Source organism: Mastomys coucha, unplaced genomic scaffold (assembly GCF_008632895.1).
Source record: "Mastomys coucha isolate ucsf_1 unplaced genomic scaffold, UCSF_Mcou_1 pScaffold9, whole genome shotgun sequence".
Lineage (NCBI taxonomy): Eukaryota > Metazoa > Chordata > Mammalia > Rodentia > Muridae > Mastomys > Mastomys coucha.
The window spans coordinates 63,615,195-63,635,335 of record NW_022196915.1 but is presented as its reverse complement, the minus strand read 5'-3'; the positions used below and the strand labels follow the sequence as shown (position 1 = coordinate 63,635,335).

The 20,141-nt window shown below is 45.0% G+C and overlaps 1 protein-coding gene across 10 annotated transcripts in view; it reads right to left on the bottom strand.

The window, feature by feature from the left end:
- Positions 1-19,025, bottom strand: part of Enox1 (ecto-NOX disulfide-thiol exchanger 1) — a 569,119-nt gene extending 550,094 nt beyond the window's left edge. For 6 of the 10 annotated variants that reach the window (XM_031362988.1, XM_031362990.1, XM_031362986.1 and 3 more), the window contains exon 1: positions 18,699-19,024. The gene's annotated coding sequence lies outside the window, so the exon portion shown is untranslated. Of the gene's footprint in view, positions 1-18,698 lie in introns of all 10 variants that reach the window. The other 4 variants (XM_031363000.1, XM_031362997.1, XM_031362998.1 and 1 more) reach the window with 2 other exon arrangements.
- Positions 19,026-20,141: the final 1,116 nt, after the last annotated feature.

Sequence of the window (20,141 nt, the reverse complement as noted above, 5' to 3'; positions counted from 1 at the left end):
TGCCTGTCACTGTACCAGTACCATGCAGTTTTTATCACAATTGCTCTGTAGTACAGCTTAAGGTCCGGCTGCCCATCTTTATCTTTTGAGGTTTCTCATTAAACCTGGAGCTCAACGATTTGGCCATGCTGGCTGGTCAATGGGCTTTAGGATATATATATATATGTGTGTGTGTGTGTAATATATATATATATATATAATACATATATATACACATATATACATATATATATACATATATATACATATATATATATATACATATACACACACACATATATATATCCTTATATCCACTGCTGAGGTTACAAACATGTTTCCAAGCCCAGTTTTTATGCAGCTTCTGTGGATCCAAACTCAGTATCCCATGCTTGTTCAGTAGGTTCTTTACTGACAGAGCCATCCCCAGGGGGCCATGGATACTTATGTTCTAAATGAGGAGACACAGACAAGGTCAAGCTGGGGCTAATCAAAACCGCTTGAGAAGTTGAATGAACCTCATCACTAGACAGAAGGACGTTCTTACTAACTTAAGTTCTCACTAAAAGGTAGACGAGGACATTCCAGTGACATGTCATGGTAAGCTCATTGGCCAGTCAGCTGTGTTCAACTCTCAGCTCACCCATAGAGATTCATGCTTTCCTGGTGCCAAAATGAATGCCTCTCTTGGAAGAAGAAAAAAAAAGCGTCCAATTGAAAATAACTCTCTAATCTGCATCCTTTCAACAGAGCTGAAGTGCACTTCACCAGCACAGCGCATGGGCATCTTGAATTAGCAGAGAACTATTTTTAACACATGAAGGATGCGATTTGAAATTAGTTTCACGGGGGAGTGAGAACCTTGGAGATTATTTACTTTGCCTTAATTACTCTGACTCACCATTAATTTGTCTTTCCTGGGGTACTAAAGATTTCATGCTAAGATTTGGAGACTAAAAAGATGTGAGCACAAACTTGGAGCTTTGGGAGTTTGCAACGGCATCTCTGATAACGAGATGAGGATGTACCCATTGGACACCAAGGACCACTCAAGCATGGGCTGCTCAGTAACAAGCTCTGTGGCTGTTCCCATGTTGCTTTATCACTGGGACTAAAAGTGCTGCCCTGAAGCATGGCAGGAAGCTCAACTTTATTCCGAATCTATTTTGTTGCCTTTTGTTAAAGACAACAGCATCATCATTGCTCGTGGCTATTCCCAGCAACTGGCTAAAGGGACAGGCAGCAGCTGCCACAAGCTTAGGAGGGAAAAGTGCAGAGCATGCATTAAAGGAAAGTTTCTAAGGATCAGTGCAGTTGGCCAAGGGAGTCCGTCCGTTCTCAATACATGCAACTAAGGAGACGCTCCAAGAAAACACTCTGTAATGGGTTCATTAGGGCGTCAGTGGGAAAGAATGCACTCAGCATCCCCCTGAAGCACTTAGCAGTGAGCAGGGTCTGCCACACACAGCACTTGCCAAAGCTCTGTGTTCTCCCCAATGGCTCGGAATCAGCTGTCCACTGGCCGAGGACCACGACACAGGCAGTGTGTGGCAGCCAGCAGGCGCCTGTGGAGAATGATGAGCTTGCTGCCAGATGCAATCCGAGACTCACCAGGACCACTCAATCTGTCAGTGCCCTCCAGCTCCACCTGGCATCCAGTGATTAGAGAAGGAGTGGGTGAGGGAGGCCAAGAGAGCTGGGGTGCAGCTCTCTGCCCGTACTGGCAGAGAACTCTTCCATGTTCTAAATGTCAGAGGGCCTGGGTGTGTTGTGAAACTGCTTGAAGCCATTCTTCTTCGCGAAACACTTCTCTTTTCCCCTGTACATACATTTGCCTCTTCTAAGGTGTCTTTTAAGCCATGCTGTTCTTCTGTCTGCTTTTGATTGAGTTGTTTGATACGCTAGATCCACGTCACCCTAACATACTTGATCCAATTAAAAATGGCAGACAAGTGCCAACACCTTTCAAACTCTACCATTCTCTACCTTGTAATCAAACTTTCTGTCACGGAGGTGAGCATGCTCCCATGATAAACCTTTCTTGTTTGTCAATTATTAGTATTTCTTTAACATATTTATAGTTTTAAAACACCCATGCATCTATTATATCCCTTTATCTCATCTATTTGCATTCCTTGGCCTCTTTCCATATTCTTTTCTATGAAAAGTCACAACTCAGAGTCGCTGTCAGCAAGCGAGCCTGTTCCCTTCTCTGCTGCTCAGCTGACTTTCTTGTCTCCCATCTCTGTCATACTTCATTCGAGCCCTTTTGCAATCCCAAACATTTCGATAGCAATTCTCGGTTGGATCGTTTCACAGTTGCATTTTTAGTTTGAAACTCAATATTGCATTCCTCTCTCTGCCGCCGTCAGTTAGAATGCAAGAAAGCAGGGTGTGATTAGTAGCTTCAATCTTCAAGTTAAAGGGGCACCGTGGAACATAACACAGTAGAAGAAAGAGCTCACACTCCTGCTTCCTCCACTTACCAGCAGTGGAAGCAGTCACGTTCCAACGTATGATGGACCTTTGAGGAACACTCAGAAATCCAAATTACCGCAGTAGAATTTTTCAATAGATTATGATTATTAGGCCAATTTGGCATAATTTTTCTTAGCATGAAAGGTATCCTAGTTAGGGTTTCTTTTGCTGCTATAAAACACCAGGACCAAAACCAAGTTGGAAAGGACAGGGTATATCTGGCTTACACTTCCACATCCCTGTTCATCATCAAAGCAAGTCAGGACAGGAACTCAAGCAGGGTAAGGACCTGGAACCTAGAAGCAAGGCCATGGAGGGTGCTGCTTACTGTCTCTGTCTCTGTAGCTTGCTCAGCCTGCTTTCTTACAGAACCCAGGACCACCTGCCTAGGAATGGCTCCATGAACAATGAGCGGGGCCATTCCCCATTAATCACTAATTATGAAAATAACCTAAGGCTTACCTACAGCCCAATCTTAGGGCAGTATTTTCTCAATTGAGGTTCTCTCCTCTCTAGTTACTCTATTTTGTGTTAAGTTCACATAAAACTAGCCAGCACTAAAAGTGTCCAGTATTCAATCATTAAAAATATAAATATTAATTATATATGTTATACACAACATCGGAAATGAAACAATGCCGACATTTTATTAGGAAGAAAAAAAAAACCAGCAGAGTGTAGACTGGCATATAAGTCAAAATCCCATTTGTTTACAATGCTATTTGTCTGTAATGTTTACATGGGAATACACTCCCCACACCCCACCCACTCCCACCCACCTCCACACAGCAGAGTCAGAGGCACTCAGGGGAGAACTTTGTCAACAATGGTTGTCTCTGGGGTTTCTGAGGAATGGTCTATTCTTCCCACATCTTCTTTAGTATTTTATTTGATTTGATAAAGGCATGCATTTTGTGAGGGGAAAATTAAACTTCATAATAACCTGGCTATTTACTGATTCTGTACGTATGACAAAATAAATGGACAGATTTGCCTCCAAAAATCCCTCTAAACTTAAATGTTCTGGGAAACAAAAAATAACAAAGAACCTAGCCAGGCACTCAAAATATTATTCCATTATAAACGTCTATGATGAAGCAATGGAACCTCTTTCAAAGGTAAATGTACACATGAGACATAACCGGGTTTCCAAGCATCTCTCTGTCTTTCTGGGAGACTGGAAATGACGCCAATCAAAGGGAAGCATCCTCTTTCAGAAACGGAGCTTCATCTCACATAAAAAGCCTCACACAGCGACATACACAGAACAATGAGACACTGTGTCCAGAAGACCAGGGACTATGGAGGTCACTCAAAGCTGCAAAGGGCATATGCTTGCAGGTCAATATACTAGGCAGAGAAGGTCAGCTTATCCCTGAAGGAGGATGGATAGCCATACACTTTCTTGGGCAAACCCCTAAGGTGCCCATAAGACGCAAATCTTTATTTCAGTCACTTAAGCCTTCCCGTGGTGATGGTTTTCAAGCAAACCAATAGACTACATGCTCTTTCCATGTTTCGCTTCTAAAGTTATCACTGGGCATATTTGACATACATTGTTGGGGAATGATTCTTTCAAAGATTTCTGGACACCATTAGTCTAGAGAGCTCTGAGTACTGCAGGCTTGATCCAGACTGGGAAAAATCCACTGAGGACAAACAGAAAACAGAAGGCAAGATAACAACTGTGATTTGTTTATTGGTGAATTTTACTATAGCTTCTAAGATCTCCAAAAGATAGTCTCAAGAACCCCAGCTTCTAAAAATCAGTTTATTGGTATGAACTTTTCTTTAAAGTAATGGAATTTTACAAGGATAAGGTAAAAGTTTTACAAGTTAATTCCCACCACAAATGTGTTTCTTCTACAATAAATTGTTATACTGTATTTGCCCATTCAGTCCCCATTGCATTCTGGGAGAGTCAAAGTAGTCTCGGGGAGGGGGCAGGGGGAGGGTTCTAAGATAAATTCTACCTAACCATTCATTTGTATTGCATATTTAGCTTTGGGGTCAAGTTCAAGTGCATTCTCCCATCCTAGGCAAAATTCCAAGTATAGGTGCAATTGTGCATTTGTCTATTTTATACCCAGTACTAGTTCAGTCCCATTGAGATGGGCGGCTGGTCACTTTTAATCTTAAGTAAGGAATGAACAGGAAGAGAACAGTCGCTGGCACCGACGTCTTCACTGCAGTAAGACTTCCTTCTGGAGCCATCTCCTGTCCTTCTGCATCAGGAATGTGAGGTGGACTCAAATGGCTGCAGTTTCACCAGATATTCCAGGCAGGCCTGGGTAGAACTAGAGAGCACCCTTTGGGGAAGTGACATACATGATTACAATAGTTCCATCCCTTACAGATAATCAGACTTGACTGTGTGACCCTTTCTTGGACCCATTCTGTTCATCTCTATCTACACTCATTGTTCCTGTGCTTTGTCCTGGAGCCCGAAATCATTTACCCCTGGGCTTGATAAATCATCTCCAACTTGGTTCTCTTGCTTCCAGTCTTTCCCCTTCTGACCCCTCTATAAATAGAGAGGTCATGTCCTCAGTGCTTCCCTTGAACTCCTCTGGTCACTGCTTGAGCACAGGGTTCCCCTGAACAAAAATGAAGTGCTTCAGAAAGAAGTACCTGGGGTACTTTCACAGCCTTTGAAGTGTACTCAAGACAACTACATTATTCATCTCTCAGTGATCCATTCTCTGTAATATGAGTTTTTACCTCCATTTAAAAACACAGGAAGACAACATTCTTTGAATGTCTCCCCAGCACACTTAAAGGAAGATTTAAGTTCATGCCACAGACCAGAAGGCACTATCAATCTCATTAGACACATTCTACTCTCACTATCTGGTGCCCAACAATGTTGACTGGCCATTTTTTAGTTTCCAAAAACTAAGCTCTTTCTGGGCACCACACATAAGACTCCCTACCTGGATAATCGTAACTACCCTCCAGGCATGCATTTATAAATTACTCTCCCAGGGAAAGCTCTCCTGACCAGTGTGCCCTCCTTATTACTCTTGCAGAGAAACCTGGTCTTTTCCAAGTATTGTCATGGGTTCCAATTATATAATTATTTTGTGTTTGTTTATTTAATGTCATTTCCAGTGAGCCATGGACTCCCAGGAAGCAAGGAATGATAATTATTCTGTTCACTACTGTGTTCTCAGCATCCAGTGTGAACTTGGCACAATAGCTACCTATTCATACGGCACCATGATTATCTAGCGTGCTTTTCTCCAAAAGCATTAAATCTCTACCACAAAAGGAATATCGAGCTGGGTCACGATGCTGTGTGAGATTTAAAATGCATGGGTCAAAAGTAATACTTTGATGAGCAGATGCTAAGAATCAGAAGCTACTTAGGGTCCCACTCAACCCCAACAATGGCGAGTACTTTGACCAATAAACAGAAATGGCAAACTCTCTGACTTCTAAACACCTCATGTCTGTTCTGTGTCGGAGCCGAGCCTCAAAAACACAGAAATGGCCACTTTCAATCTCTGTACTCACACCACTGCACATAACTGTGTAGCCACGAAAGTGAGTGTGCATCTCCGTAGAAAGACACAAGTGAAATTGGCAGAAGGATGGGGCTTCCTGGGACACGGCACAAGAAGTCATTATTTTCTCTCACATAGGCATGGGCTTTCTTGAAGAAAGGTGCATAGAGTGCCACCAGAGGGGAAGGGAGTCTGGGCTCAGTCACGTCTGACATAAAAGAGAAAGAGAATTCAGGAGAAAGTCACACCAGCTCAAGCGTAATTGATGTTTTGTTACCAAACAGTTCCTCGTTGATTACAGGTGAGCGGGTGACTTGAGTCTTTCCAGCCCAGCACTTGTAATAACTAGAATCCTAATTTTCCCATGAAGCTGAAGTGTGTCTTAATTACTTGCCTTGAAGCTTATGCTCATCTGAAATAAGCTTATTTCTTTTCCACTGTCAGCTCACCCAGAGCCACCTAATCCACAACCCACAGCCCAGCACTCACCGCTTCTTATCAGTATGGAGAGCAGAGAGAGGTAAACAAGTAGCCTTGTGCAGGCAGGTTCCAAAATGATCCATGTGTTCATAGCCATGTGCACCATTCCTCAAAACATCCCCAAGCCCTGTGCCCACCATGAGGCAAGGAGACCACATTCAGTGACTGGTCCAAAAGCCATCCTTCAATACTTAAGTTATCTTAGGAAAGCTTTGAATTGTCCTAGGTCTCACATCTGTATGACTGGTGACAAGCTGTGAAGTCTAAGAATATCCACCATGCAGGCTGCAGTGGTCAGTGGGCTGCTTCTGGCATCTAAGGACAGAGCACATCAGATGATTCTTGTGCCCCGGTGAGCATCTTAGTTGAAGGGATCTAGTCTTTTCATGTAAAGAGGGCTGCAATACCCAACCCTGTCTTTGACGTGGAGCCCTGCAGAATGGACAAACCTGCTTGAGAACCAGTATGGCGACAGACAATAAGACTGATTTGCAGAGGAGGTGTGCCTGAGCAGTCACTGCTCCACTGCCATATATCAGGACACCACGACACTCTTTTATGCCCCCCACCTAAGATAGTGTGAGTGTGTTACAGTCTCAGCTTTGGTGGTCCCTCACATGCCTTTGTAACCTGCTTTACAGTTGGAGTCTACTTGTTTCTAGTCCCCTTCTTTCCAAAGCATCTTTATCATCGTTCTTCCCCTCTGTGTTGGTTATAGAAACACATACACTTCTATAGGGACATGGGACATGGAGGAGTCTGACAGAAACAAAGAAAACCATCTTGTACAGAGAAGTGTGATGCCAGCAAATGTGAACCCAGATGCGGCAGAGGTATGACCATATGCCCAGGGATACTCACATGAGTGAGTCATGAACCAGCATGTTAATATGCCAAAAGTATTTCACAGACATGCATCCAGAAAGAATTCTGTCAGAAGGAAAGGTTAGCAGGGGTGGGGGTAGTGGGGAAAGACAGAAACAGAGACACTGGAAAGAAACAGCCAGAAGGCCAAGTCACTCAACAAAGAGAAACTGGTACTTTGAAACTAAGTACTGAAGGGTCAGGAAAGGGGTGGGAAGAGTGGGGAGCACCAATGTGGGTATGATCACAGGATTATCAGATTCACATTGTCTCCATGCTTTATAGAACTGAGAGATGTCTGCCTAGGGAAACAAATCGCTTCAAAACTTCCCCACTGAGGAAACAAGAGAAATCTGCTTATTCAGATGACAGGGGTAGAGCACTTCAAGCCATCAGCCGGTCTGGAAGTTCTTTTAATTATCTGTTTGTTACTTAAGACAATATTTAAATTCTGATCATAGTCTTCCCACCCCAAGTCCCTCCAGACCTTCTCTCTCCCCTCCTTAACCACACAACTATAAGAACTTTCTCAAAAAGCAAAAATCCAATGGAACAATGAAACCTCCTAAAACCAAGAAGAGGAAACACCAAAAGAAAAAATTAACCAAATAAAGGCACATAAAAACAAAGAAAACAAGACAAAACAAACATTCAGATAACTGTGAAGTCCCTTACATCTTGGTCAGCTACTCTTGAACATGAGGCCTGCCCTGGAGTGGTTGGTGTACCCAATGTCACTCCATTGAGAAAACAAATTTTCCCTCTTCCAAAAGGTATAAATGAAAGTTAGTTGTTAACCTTTACCCTAGTGGCTATATATTCATTCATTCATTCAAAAAATATAATTAAAAAAAGTCACTTCAAAGTTGTCACAAGACAACTCAACAGAAGGAAGAGAGTCCAAGAGAAGACACATGAATCAGAGACCTACGCATTCATACTCAGGAATTCCATAAAAACACTAAACTGGAAGCTGTAATAGAAACACAGAGGACCTGGTGCAGTCCCTGTGAACTCTGCTTCAGTCTCTGTGAGTTCATGAGCTTTGCACACATTGATGTAGAGAGCCTTGTTTTCTTGGTGTCCTCCAACCCCTCTGGCTCTTAACATTCTTTCTGCCCCCTTTTCTGCAGAGTTCCCCGAACTCTCAGGGGAGGAATATGATGGAGACATCCCATTCAGGGCTGAGAGTTCCAAGGTCTCTCGCTCTCTGAGTAATGTCTGGCTGTGGGTCTCTGAATTTGTTCCCATCTGCTGCAGGAAGAAGTTTCTCTGACGATGACTGAACAATATGCTGAATGATAAGGCTAGCAGAGTATCACTGGGAGTCGTTTTATCATTGTATTTCTTTTTCTTTAGAGTTGAATTATTTGGTTTTACCCTAAGTCCCTACGCTGTCTAGTCTCAGGTTCTTAGTCACCCAAGCAGTGTCAGGAATGAGCTCCATCTCACGGAGTGGGCCTTAAGTCAAATCAATTATTAGTTGGTAGTTTCTACAAGCTTTGAGCTACCATTGCACTAGCACAGATATCTTGCAGGCAGTCAAGTGTCATTGTCATTGTTATCACTGTAGATCAAAGGCTGTGGACTGTGGCTGGCTTGATGTCTCCATTTCACTTTTGGTAGCATACAAAGTGTCTTGTTATACCAAAGATAAGGGACTGCAGAGGTAAAAGCTCTGTATATATACCAGCTCAACGCCTCCACTTTCCTCCATGCGTTGTGTAGGTGTCGTATTCAGTAATGGGACCTGGTCCAGAGGTTAAGAGCAGAACACTATAGAGACCATATGATGGCCCTACAGCCTCAGACTACATCACTAGTGAGCAATGAGAATGAAAGAAGGCATGTGGAAGCATGGCTGAAGCGGCAGAGGAGGGATGCTGTCATCAGGGATGCTGCCCAAAGCAAAAAATTAAATGTGGATTTGCTAATCCACTGTCTCCCACCTGCTGGCTGGGAAGTTGGAAAAGGTAGCCTGCAGGAGTGAGCTCCTTCTTAGACAGAGAAGAGGAGGAAAGGACATGGAGTATGGTGCCCAGCTGGAGAGGGAAGAATATTCTTACTAGTAAAAGAAAAGGCATCCTGATGGGTTTCTGGGAGCAAGCTTCTATTACGAAACACTTTAGAAGCCTTCTTAGGGCCATGCACTAGTCAAGGGGGGGGCGGGAGGTGGGAAAGGGGAGGTGTGCATAAAGGCAACTGAAATTGATATCCCCAAGGGATCTTACTCAATATTATCCTTCCCATGGTTACTCTTTACCTAGGACTAGTCCAGACAAGTGACTAAAATTCTAGAGTGAAAAAAGATCTGACTTTTCAAAATAAATGTTGAGTTGCATGTAGCGGTGCACACCTATTACTGAAGGACTGAAGGGTCTTGACTATTGAGGCAACTTAGCCCTATCTATATAGCAACTTCAAGACCCTGGCTCAAACCAATGACAAGGACATGAACATAACACAAGAGCATGTAAATAAGAAAACCTAGGATTATTCAAACACAACATCCTAGCTATAAGACCACACTATATGCTCTGTTTTAACAGATTTTTGTCCTTGCAGGATCTGGCTATGAGACACCTGAGATCTCTGTAGTGAACCCACGTCACCTAAAAGTGAAAAGTACAATTGAACTCAAACGCCATCCACATACACACAACATCCTCCATCAGCAAGGCCTCTTGTGTTTCATTCTTTCTCCCATAGTGCCCCTGTCCTCTACAACACTCACATGCACAGTGTTTGTGCTGCCATAACTCTTTGTCCTCCCTGATAGCCATGCCAGTAAGCTCTTTCCAGACCCATTCTTTAGCTTTTCATAATTTGGTCTCTGTTTGTCATTGACTCAATGGCACTTTAGAAAAAATAAAAAGGATGGTGATAGACTGCCCTTGTTTGATTATTCAGCTTCACAGTCTTACCTCAGACAGAGGCAGAATATTAGTATTCACACAATACTAATTAGAAGCCTACCTTATCTTATTTCATATCATCTAACAAGCTCTAACTCGCTCATTTCATAATTAAGTATTAAATTCAAAACAGTTCTCTTTATGGATTTATGCTTTTTTTCTCTCGGTCTCAGTAGCCCTTGATCTCCACTGGGAGCTTGTGGACTCAAAACTGGCATGAGAAACTGCGGTCGAGAGCTGGGTATTGTACAGAACAAAGAGGGAAAAGCCAGCCCCACCCCAGCTACTACTCACTCACTTAGCTAAAGTATCTGCTATCAGACCGAGAGAACAATGGGCACAGTACTGTGAGCCATGCTCCGCTCCCAGAACCTGATGCTGGAGGAACATCACTTCTTGGCCACAAGCAAGGGAGAAAAAAAAAAAAGAGTCGCTATTCATCACAACATGAACATGCGTCAAAGATCTCTCCGGCCGTTCTCTACGACTCTCAAAGCCTTCCTGTAAAATCTAATGTTCTTCCTTTAATGACCTAATCGTGAATTATTTAGTCTCAGTAATTTATCTTTTTGTCTTCTTGTATTTATGCCTGAATTGTACAGTTTAACTCTCGAGAGCCTGAGTGTGATCAAAAGCTAGATAGAAAGGGTCCCAGCTATTTCTGCGCTGTCAAGTCTGATGGGAAGAGCAGGGGACAGGGCAGGGTGGAAGACTGAACCTCCCCTCGGACATGGCAGTGAGCTAACTCACCCCACGTCACAGGTGTCTGTGCTGGGCTAACTTTTCTGGGCAGTGCTCCATTAATCTGCATCTCCTGCCCTTTCCTGCACCTCCACCAGCAGACTAGGCGCTCCTTACTAGCTTTGTATAAGGGCTTACCACTGCTTGCCTGTGCAGGGCTCCTGCTCAGCTGATCTCCACATCCCCAGTCCTTCTCCCATTAGTCTAGTCCCCACACATCTGCCAGAGTAATCTTTCCAAGTTCCAAATCCAAAGTGCAATGCCCTCATCCACAGCCTTCGATAGCACTCTGTCACCCAGCACTGGGGCTCCCAAACCTGCATCAAGGTAAAAAGTAAACACATGGAAAATAATGCAGGTTCTGATATTTCTTGGGTGGCTCTCCACAGAAGTAGACCTTGGAACAGAACTAAAATGCAAGCTACGTGTCTAGGAAGGAATCCTAGGGAAACCTAGTAGAAGTGACACAGCCACTAATCCCTCGGTTAACAAGCAGCTTCCCTATGTTACTGGGGAGCAGTTTCACGGTGGAACTCCGGGACCCAGGACAGAGCGTCCACAATGACTATCATGGTCATCGTGGCCCAGGGTACGACAAAGCTTGGCTTTGTCTCTGGAGGCTGTTTACTATACTGCACTACCAAGCTATTCAATACATGAAAGGAAACTGCCTCAGGAAGAGAATAGGAGAACTTTACAGAAGAATTCTATAAACTAGTTCAGGGGCATGAGCTACCTCTGCTGCTCTCCCTGGACATGTCCCTGCACATTCCCATAAGGTCTTGGTAGGATCTGCAGATTGGAACTGTGACAAGAACGTCATGAGAGTCCTCTGAACAGGCAGGTTTGAGATGGGCCGACAGACCCCACTGGAGTTCAAAACCTTTGATGGGCCCTGTCAACTCCTCTAAAGACCACAATGAATTTGTACAATTTTCTAGAAGTAAAAATGTTCTCTCCAAACAGCTGGAATGATGTATTAGGAGTCTTTATAAACCCCAGGGCCAAATACAGTACCATTCATATAGTAAATGCTCAGTAAATGTCTGTTGAAGAAATAACCTCAAAGGTGTTGAAAGTGTCCCTAGATCAAAAAGATAAATTGACCCTCACCTAATAAAATAGTAAATATAATTTCACTACTAGAGCCAGACAAACATATATTGATCCCTAATATTCATAAGGTAAGAGTCTTATGCCTAGAAGGTATAGGTTGAAATCCATCATCCAAACTGATTAGAACCAGAAATTTTGAATTTTATTTGTGAATATTTACATACATATAAAGAGATATCTTAAGGGTGAGACCCAAACATAAAATTCAATTGTGTTTTATATCCATGTTGCTGGAGGAAACTTTACCCTGTAGTTTCAGTATACCCACATTCTGACAGCAACAACCCCCACCCCATGATGTCAGATGTGGAATTTTGTACTTGTGGACTATAGATTCTCCGACTAGGGATACTCAACCTATACTTTAACCATCCGCTTACGTGTTAACGGGGACTTGTTGATATACAGACAGGAGTAAAATCCTACAAAGGAGATAAACAGCTAAGCAGGGGAAAAGACAAGGATGGGAAATTAGAACTTACACAAGGGTCCTCACGCGCTCTCCATCACCAAGGTGCCTCAGGATAAAGGTCTTTCTCAGAGGGTAGAAAACCTGGGTGTCTGGAGAGTGATGGTGACTCTGGGCTCTATGCCCCATGTGCACAATGGCTTCTAAGGCTTTTGAGATGCACAAGGTGTCTCCTTGCAAATGAGACCAAAGCAGAGGCTTGAGTCACTCGTAGTCTCGAAAGACCTCATCCCTGGCTATTTCCCCACCATTCGAGATGCTAGCCACCAAGCCTTGGCCGCATTCCAGTCTGGATAATTACACTGGAGCTCGCAAACTTCACCCTCCAGTGCCAACTAAATAAGGTATTCCTTCAGACTTACAGCCATACCCTTTGTTACGTGGCTGTGGGCTCTTAAAGAGCTGTTCTACACTAGGGATAGCTGCATTTGTGAAAAATCAATAATTCTGGTGTGGCATTTTACACTGGCAGGAGGTATATTCCAAAATAGCACAGGCAAAGTTAGCAATTTCAGATTTTTTTTAATAGAAAAACTACTAGTAAATGACAGTCATGTCTTCTCCATATCCTAAGAGGGAAGACTAGGACATCTGCATTGTTACACAGAGAAGAAAGGCGGGAAGGCGGACTAACCCATCCCCCACATGCCAGCCTGAATGCTGTTGCAGGTGCTGAATGCTGTTGCAGGTGCTACAGTTGGTCCTATTATCAAAATGGCTGAAAAAAAAAAAAAAACTTTCCAAAAGGAATAATTCTGATCCTTTCTATGCTATCCAGTTTTTGAAAAAATTCTGAGTATTTCATCTTCACTTCAGATATGACCACACACGTGTCTTCCAGTCAAATACCATTTCTGCCCACAAGGGTCAATAGACCTTTCAAATCCATACGCACTTAGGCGTGTGCAGAGGTAAATACATCCCTAAGCATGGGAAGAAATGCTTGGTTGCCTAGCCTGGAGAGTGGCAATGGTGTGCAGCTTATGCATTTTCTTGTTTGTTTGGGGGTTTTTTTGGTAATACTCCTATCTGGGTGGGTGAGAGTTTATGAGTTCTAAGAGCAGAAGGTGACATAAGGAAATTGAAACTGTAAACATCTTTTATTTAAACCATCTCTTCACTACATTTTAAAAAATAGCAAACTGACTCTAACTGTATTCTATCACAAGGATAGAAACAACAACAGAAAGTGGTGTAAAGTATCACATAGGATCCCTTTATACCTATAAATGCATTATCTTATATGAGGAAATAGGAGAAGACCACAAAATTCCAAGATTCCAGCACATTAGATGTGTGGCTATCAAATATTTAACATGCAAATTAATCTAGAAATGGTTCCGATTTTTCCCCCCTTAAATAATCTTGAAATTCAGATTAATCCCCGAAGTTCCAAAACAAGTACATGCCTTGGACAAACTATGCTCAGACAATGGAAAACGGTTTCTATCAGTGAAGTTCACTCAAAACCTGCCAAGTTATTATCTGTTTGGAAATCTTCCTGGCTAGAACAAATTAATAGCAGGCTTCTAAAGCTAGGTTAGACATGCTGCAAATCAATTTATCCCCCTGAAAATCTGCGACAGTGCGTCTTCTCTGGTGAAAATGCCTCTTCAATGGCATTTAGCAATGTCACTTCATCGCTCCCCCAAGCAGTCCACTTTGGTCCCTCACTGGAGGTGCTGTATTATAAAGGCTGACTGTGCTCATCAGCAACAAACAGGCAAAGGGAATACAGACTCTTTACCAGCATGAAAAACCTCAAAACGTGTCACATGTGCAATACATTTCCTAAGTTAGTAGAAATGCTAGGAATGCATCCGTGGACTAAGTTTGCACTGATAATATGTTCATGACCATTTCTGAGTGCAGGAACAATCTGGATTACAACCACAGAGTCTTGCCTTCTACCAGAACACAGAAGCCCTGCAAAGATGGCTTTGCTAGAACCGTGACATGAATGTGATGCACTGCAATCAGTTCCACCTTCACCAAAGACCCAAGATCACATATGACGCAGGAAAGGAAACTACTGTCATCCATCAGCTACCTGTAATATGCGAACTCTTGTAGAAAGACAAACTGACCCACACAATCTTGAATCTCGCCACTGTCAAAAATGTCACTGTCTGGCTGGGCGGTGGTGGTGCATGCCTTTAGTCCCAGCACTTGAGAGGCAGAGGCAGGTGGATTTCTGAGTTCGAGGCCAGCCTGGTCTACAGAGTGAGTTCCAGGACAGCCAGGGCTACACAGAGAAACCCTGCCTTAAAAACAACAAACAAAAAAAACAAGAAAAAAAAGTCACTGTGGAGACAAGACAGTTGGTATTTACTTGCTGACCAAGCATAAAGACCTGAATTTGTTACACACACACACAAACACACACATATAATTTAAATTTTTTTAAATGGTGCGTCCTTGTAATCCTAACACTGGGGATGTAGAGACAGTGTTCCCCTGGGACTCTGGCTCTCTGGGCAGCCTAGATAACCTAATCAGCAAGCCTGAGTCCAGCAAGAGACTCTGTCTCAGAAAATAAAGTGTAGAGGACTTAGGTAAAAAGAACAATATCCAACTATGCTCAGTAGTCTCTGCAGGAGAATGATCCTGTGCACAAAGGTGCACCTTACACACACACATACACACACACACACACACACACACACACACACACACACACAAAGATGCTCACCCAGAATAAGAGAGTACTAAAGATTGTTCTAAACTATAAACAACTAGCAAAGCATAGAGCTTGCAGGTGGTGGGAAGGAGGTGGGTTCATGGGCTGAGTGCAGAATAAACTGTATGCAGCGCATCTCAGTCCACACAGTCTAGCCTAGTGTGTCCTACTGATCTTTACTATGTTCTTTCTAAGTATCCTGATTTGATCCCAGCTACAAATTCCAATGGGGGGGGGAGGAGCAAAGAAACAATAATTTGGAGGAGAAAGTAGGAGAAAAATCATCAAGGAATTTCACCCCAGGGAATCCCAGGGAAGCGATCCTGTGGGCTGTCACCAGGCTGTTGCATCCCTCCTGTGCCTCAGTAATGCTTAGAATTAAATGGTTAAGCTAGAGAGCATCGCTCTCCACTTGGCTTTTAGCAGTAAAAGGCTGCCATCTACTTAGGTATCACAGACCTAACTCAAGGTTTTAAAACATTCTAAGAGCACCTGACGGTGGTGAGCGTGTGCTCGTGATGTTTAATGACTCTAGAGGGAAGAATGTGAAGGTTATAAACCTCCCTCCTACTTTGGTTTTTCTGTTTACACCAGGCTTAAAAGGGGCAAATAGAAGTGAACGGCTGCACTTCATCAACAATCACTACATATGCCTTATTACTACCAAAAAAATTTCAATATTGTGTTAGTAACATTTTATTTTAAAGAGATGGGTTCACCCATCTGAAGTGAAACTTGCAGATGTGTGTCAAGTGGAGGGCTTCGATGCCTGGGCCACCGGCTGAAGACCATGGGCTGGGGACCAGGATGTGCAAGCAGCCTGTCACTGCTCTGTTTTTCATTCACACTAGGTGGTTGCCAGGCAACAAAATACTATTGTCTGTTTCTGTGATCTATTGGCCAATTCTGCTGGCGATAATGCTTTTATAGTTTAAAACAGGGCCACCTTTCGGACAAGAAGAGATGAGCAAAATTTCTGAGGCCGACAATAATGTATATATGAATATAAATACGCTGCATGTATCCTAAAATTCTATGCATGTTTATAACTGTGTGCAGACATAGATAAATATTTTGCACAAACCCATATATGTTTGGGCCATTGCATACATTTTTTTCCAGTCTACACACATATACATGTCATAGGCCTGCAGCCAGCATCTAAATCCATGTGGGAAAATTAGAGCATGAACTAGAGAAATAAAAACACAGTCAGAATCATTCTCTCAGCAGCATGACTTCAGAGGTGTCAGATGTGTCAAACCCTTGATTATGAAGCCGTCCAGAGAGCAGAGCTCTTCTTCCTACTTATATAATAGAAAATTGGGAAGTTTTGTCATCTCCTTTGAACCATCTTGCATATTAAATAAGCCATTTTACTTAATATGTGCTACAAGACCATAAGTGTGTTAAAAGAGCATTCAACTAGTGTTACCGTTTACACATAGGAATCTTTAAAATTTATTCGTCTTAAAAATAATTGAATTGCTCTCCCTGGAATAGTCTCACATGACTCTCCACTTTGTTTGGATATGGCTCCCTGGGTAATTACAGTCATGCTATGTTCCTTTTGCATACTTCACCAGCTTACAAATAAAATAAAATAAAATTGAGCACATAGTGTGCTCAATATAAAGCTGTCAACATTATCCTGCATCCCTTGAGGCTTGCTTTGCATTGACAAGGTTACAAAGATAAGAATGACAATAACCTTAAGATGTTCAGACACAACATCAAAACAACCTGAAGGAATTAAAGCTCGAAATGCCAGAGGCAATCAGGCTTTGAAATGAAGAGAAATAAAAGTCATTTATACGTATTTCTGGAATGGCACTACACAATGTCAAGACAGTCTCTAGATTTCACACAGTGCCCATCCGTCTTGTCTCACCATATTTCAAAAGCACTTTAACTAATGCTTCCCTCTAGAGGGATGAAATTCATTACCATTTGCAAATCTGCATATTACAAGAAAGCGGAATAATCAATATCCATTATGTCCGCGGACATTATTACCAAAAGTCTCCTATCAAGAGTGCAACGCTAGCAAAACAAAAGCAAACTGTGTTAATCACAACCTAAGTACTAGACAAAATTACTACTTTTCCAGAGAGCAATCTTCAGCAGAACTCCGCTGCCTCCCACTAGAGCTCCCGGGGACTTCTTCACATCAAAACCTACAAAAGACCCACCACCTCCTTCTTTGGGTTCATAAGCACCAGGGTCTCTGCCATCAATCCATTTGTTTCCCTTCTCCTTTCTCCACCTTCTTCAGATCCTTTAATGACCCTTCATTATTTCCTCTAAAAGACCAAACTCAAATCTGCAGCCCAGTTTGCCATGAATCTCCATTTGTGCATTCCTTTCCTTCATTCTCCCAAAGCTACTTTTAAAAACTACTACCACTGAACAAACATAATCTCAACAAAATTTAAAATGTTTTAATGTTATAACAGTGGAAGACTGCGGAAGTGGGAGTAAAGCACAAGGTGCAATCTGAAGGAATTATAGTGGCCAGTGGCCGGGTTACATACACTGGAATGCCTATGCCATAGAGCTGGGCTTCCCCACCTGTCGACCCCACTTCCCCCATGTGCTCGCTGCGGGATGACAACCACAACACTCCAGAACCACCCCCTCCAAGGAGGCGGGGTTACACGACCAGCCAATCAGAGCCCGCGATCCCGGGTGTCCAACCTATGGGGTGGCCGTGGCCATGCAGGGGGAGGACATAGGGTGGTCCGGGAGGGGCCGCGTCCGTGGGAGGAGTGCACGTGTCCAGAGAGGCGGGGAACCCGCGGGCGTCCAGCTGCCGAGGCGCCAGCCCGGTGTCCGAGTCCGGCTGCCTAGTGTGATCTTGAACTGGGCAAGGCAGGCGATCGCCCGCTGAGGAAGACCTGTCCTTGTGTCCAGTTCCCGGCGAGAGGGAAAGACACAAATAACAACAATAGTACCTCGCGCAGATCCGGCAGAGAGGAAAGTTTCTGGCCCGCGCCAGAGTAGAGAACGCCAAGGCGGGGAGATGCTATGCAAGAAAGGAGGAGGACACTATGGAAAGAAGGGAACAGCCCTAGGGCTGTGCCGGCAGGACAGGGTCCCGGGTGCGGTCCACGGGAGGCGAGCGGCGGGGTGCGCTGTCCAAGGTGCAGGGGAGGCGGTTGGTGCGTGGTAGGCGCGGAGCCTGAGCGGACACTGGCCGGCCAGGGATAAAAACAGCAGAGAACATCTGTGTGGGGCACCGGGCACCCCCGGCTCGTAAAAGTGCGGGAGCCCGGGGAGCGTCGGGGAAGGGCGCAGGGGGCTCCCCCACACCGCTGCCTTCCAGCCTCACCTCCAGCTCCGCTCCCCTCCCCCCTCGCCCACTCCCCTCGGTGCCTTGTTCCCCGGCCGCGGCGGGGGCGGGACCGGGAACCCCCCTGGGCGGCGAGCCCCTACGCCCCGGGGATGTTGCGGGCCGCGGAGCCGCTTACCTGGGGCCGCGGTGCGGGGATTCGAGGCAAGCGAGCGCCGGGCGCGGCGCGGCTCCTCCTTGCCTCGGCGTCTCCTCCCGATCGCGCTTCAGCCGGACTCTGTCCAGGGCGCAGAGCAGCCAGACCCGGCTAGACTGCAGCCTCCGCTCGCGCCGCCGCCGCTGCCGCAGACAGAGGACGCCCCGTGGCGGCTGGAAGCCTGTGTGAGTAGCAGCGCCCGGGAGAGTGGGATCTGCTCAGGGGCGCTGGAGACTCCGCGGCTCGGGGCGCGCGGGCGTGCGCACGCGCGCCTGCGAGTGTGAGTGAGTGTGCGCGCGCGCGCCCAGGGGTGGGGGGAGTCGCGAGGGGCGGGGGAGCGAAGCGCAGAGATGCTCGTAGGGACCGAGGCAAAATTCGTCGCCCCCGGAAATCCGTAAAGCGGAGAAAGGATGGACGGCCTGTCTGGCCCGAAGGAGCTGCTGGCCCGGCGGAGAAACCAGATGAGAGGCGGCGTGGAGCGCTCGAGCTCGGGTTCCCAGCCGGTCTGGGGCCCGCGGAGCGCCCGGCCACTGATGCTGCACAAGTGGCGCCCACGGCCCAGGATCGCGCTATCCCCTCGGGGAAGGAGCGGAGGCGACTCGCTCGTGCCACTGCTGCCAGTTTGGATTTCTAGGCTGGACGTTCAGGGACTGGTCTTGGTACCCCATGGTTGCCATGGCGACCTTGAAGGCGCCAGGCAGGCGACCCAGGGTGCAGGGGAACTCTGTGCGTGAGGTAGACTCCAGGATGCTGAGGTGCACTGCTCAATCCGGCGCTGTCTAAGGTTGAACCTGGGCACAGAAGGTGTACCCAGGGTGTTTGGATGCTTCCGTGGCTGTTGGGATCACTCCAGATGAGAATGTTACCTTTTTGTTCTCCTTGGAAGCCACTTTCCCTCAAAGTTAACCACTTCTATATAGAAATGTTGGCCTTCTCTTTGTTAGGATTCTGCCAGCTGTCCAGATACACAAGTAATGCAAAGTAAACTGGGAACACCTTAATCTCCGAGGGCTCTAACACCTTAGAGATTATGGCTAAATCCCACTTATCTGTCCTATTCCTGAAAGGTGCATCGAGCTGTTGGTATAGTTTTCCATGCTTGCTTTAAATAAGCAGACTTTATTCACCCAAGAATTCCTTCCAGGAGTATAAGGTCTGTGTTGCAGCTGACATGCTCTTCCTGGCAGGAATCCTCAAGAGCGAGTTAGGGTTTGCACGTTTGCCTGCCCTCCAGTACTTGCACAGCGCCACTGTACAGTGTGTGTTCTCTATAAATGTTGAATGAATGACATTGTTTTCTAGCTTCACATATCCTGAAGGCAGAAACTTGGATGCTGGGAATGTCATTACCATCCCACTAGGTTTGCTTGATTTAAACTTATGCCAGTTCCCTGTGTGAAAGGCTATTTTCCCCTCTGGCTGCCA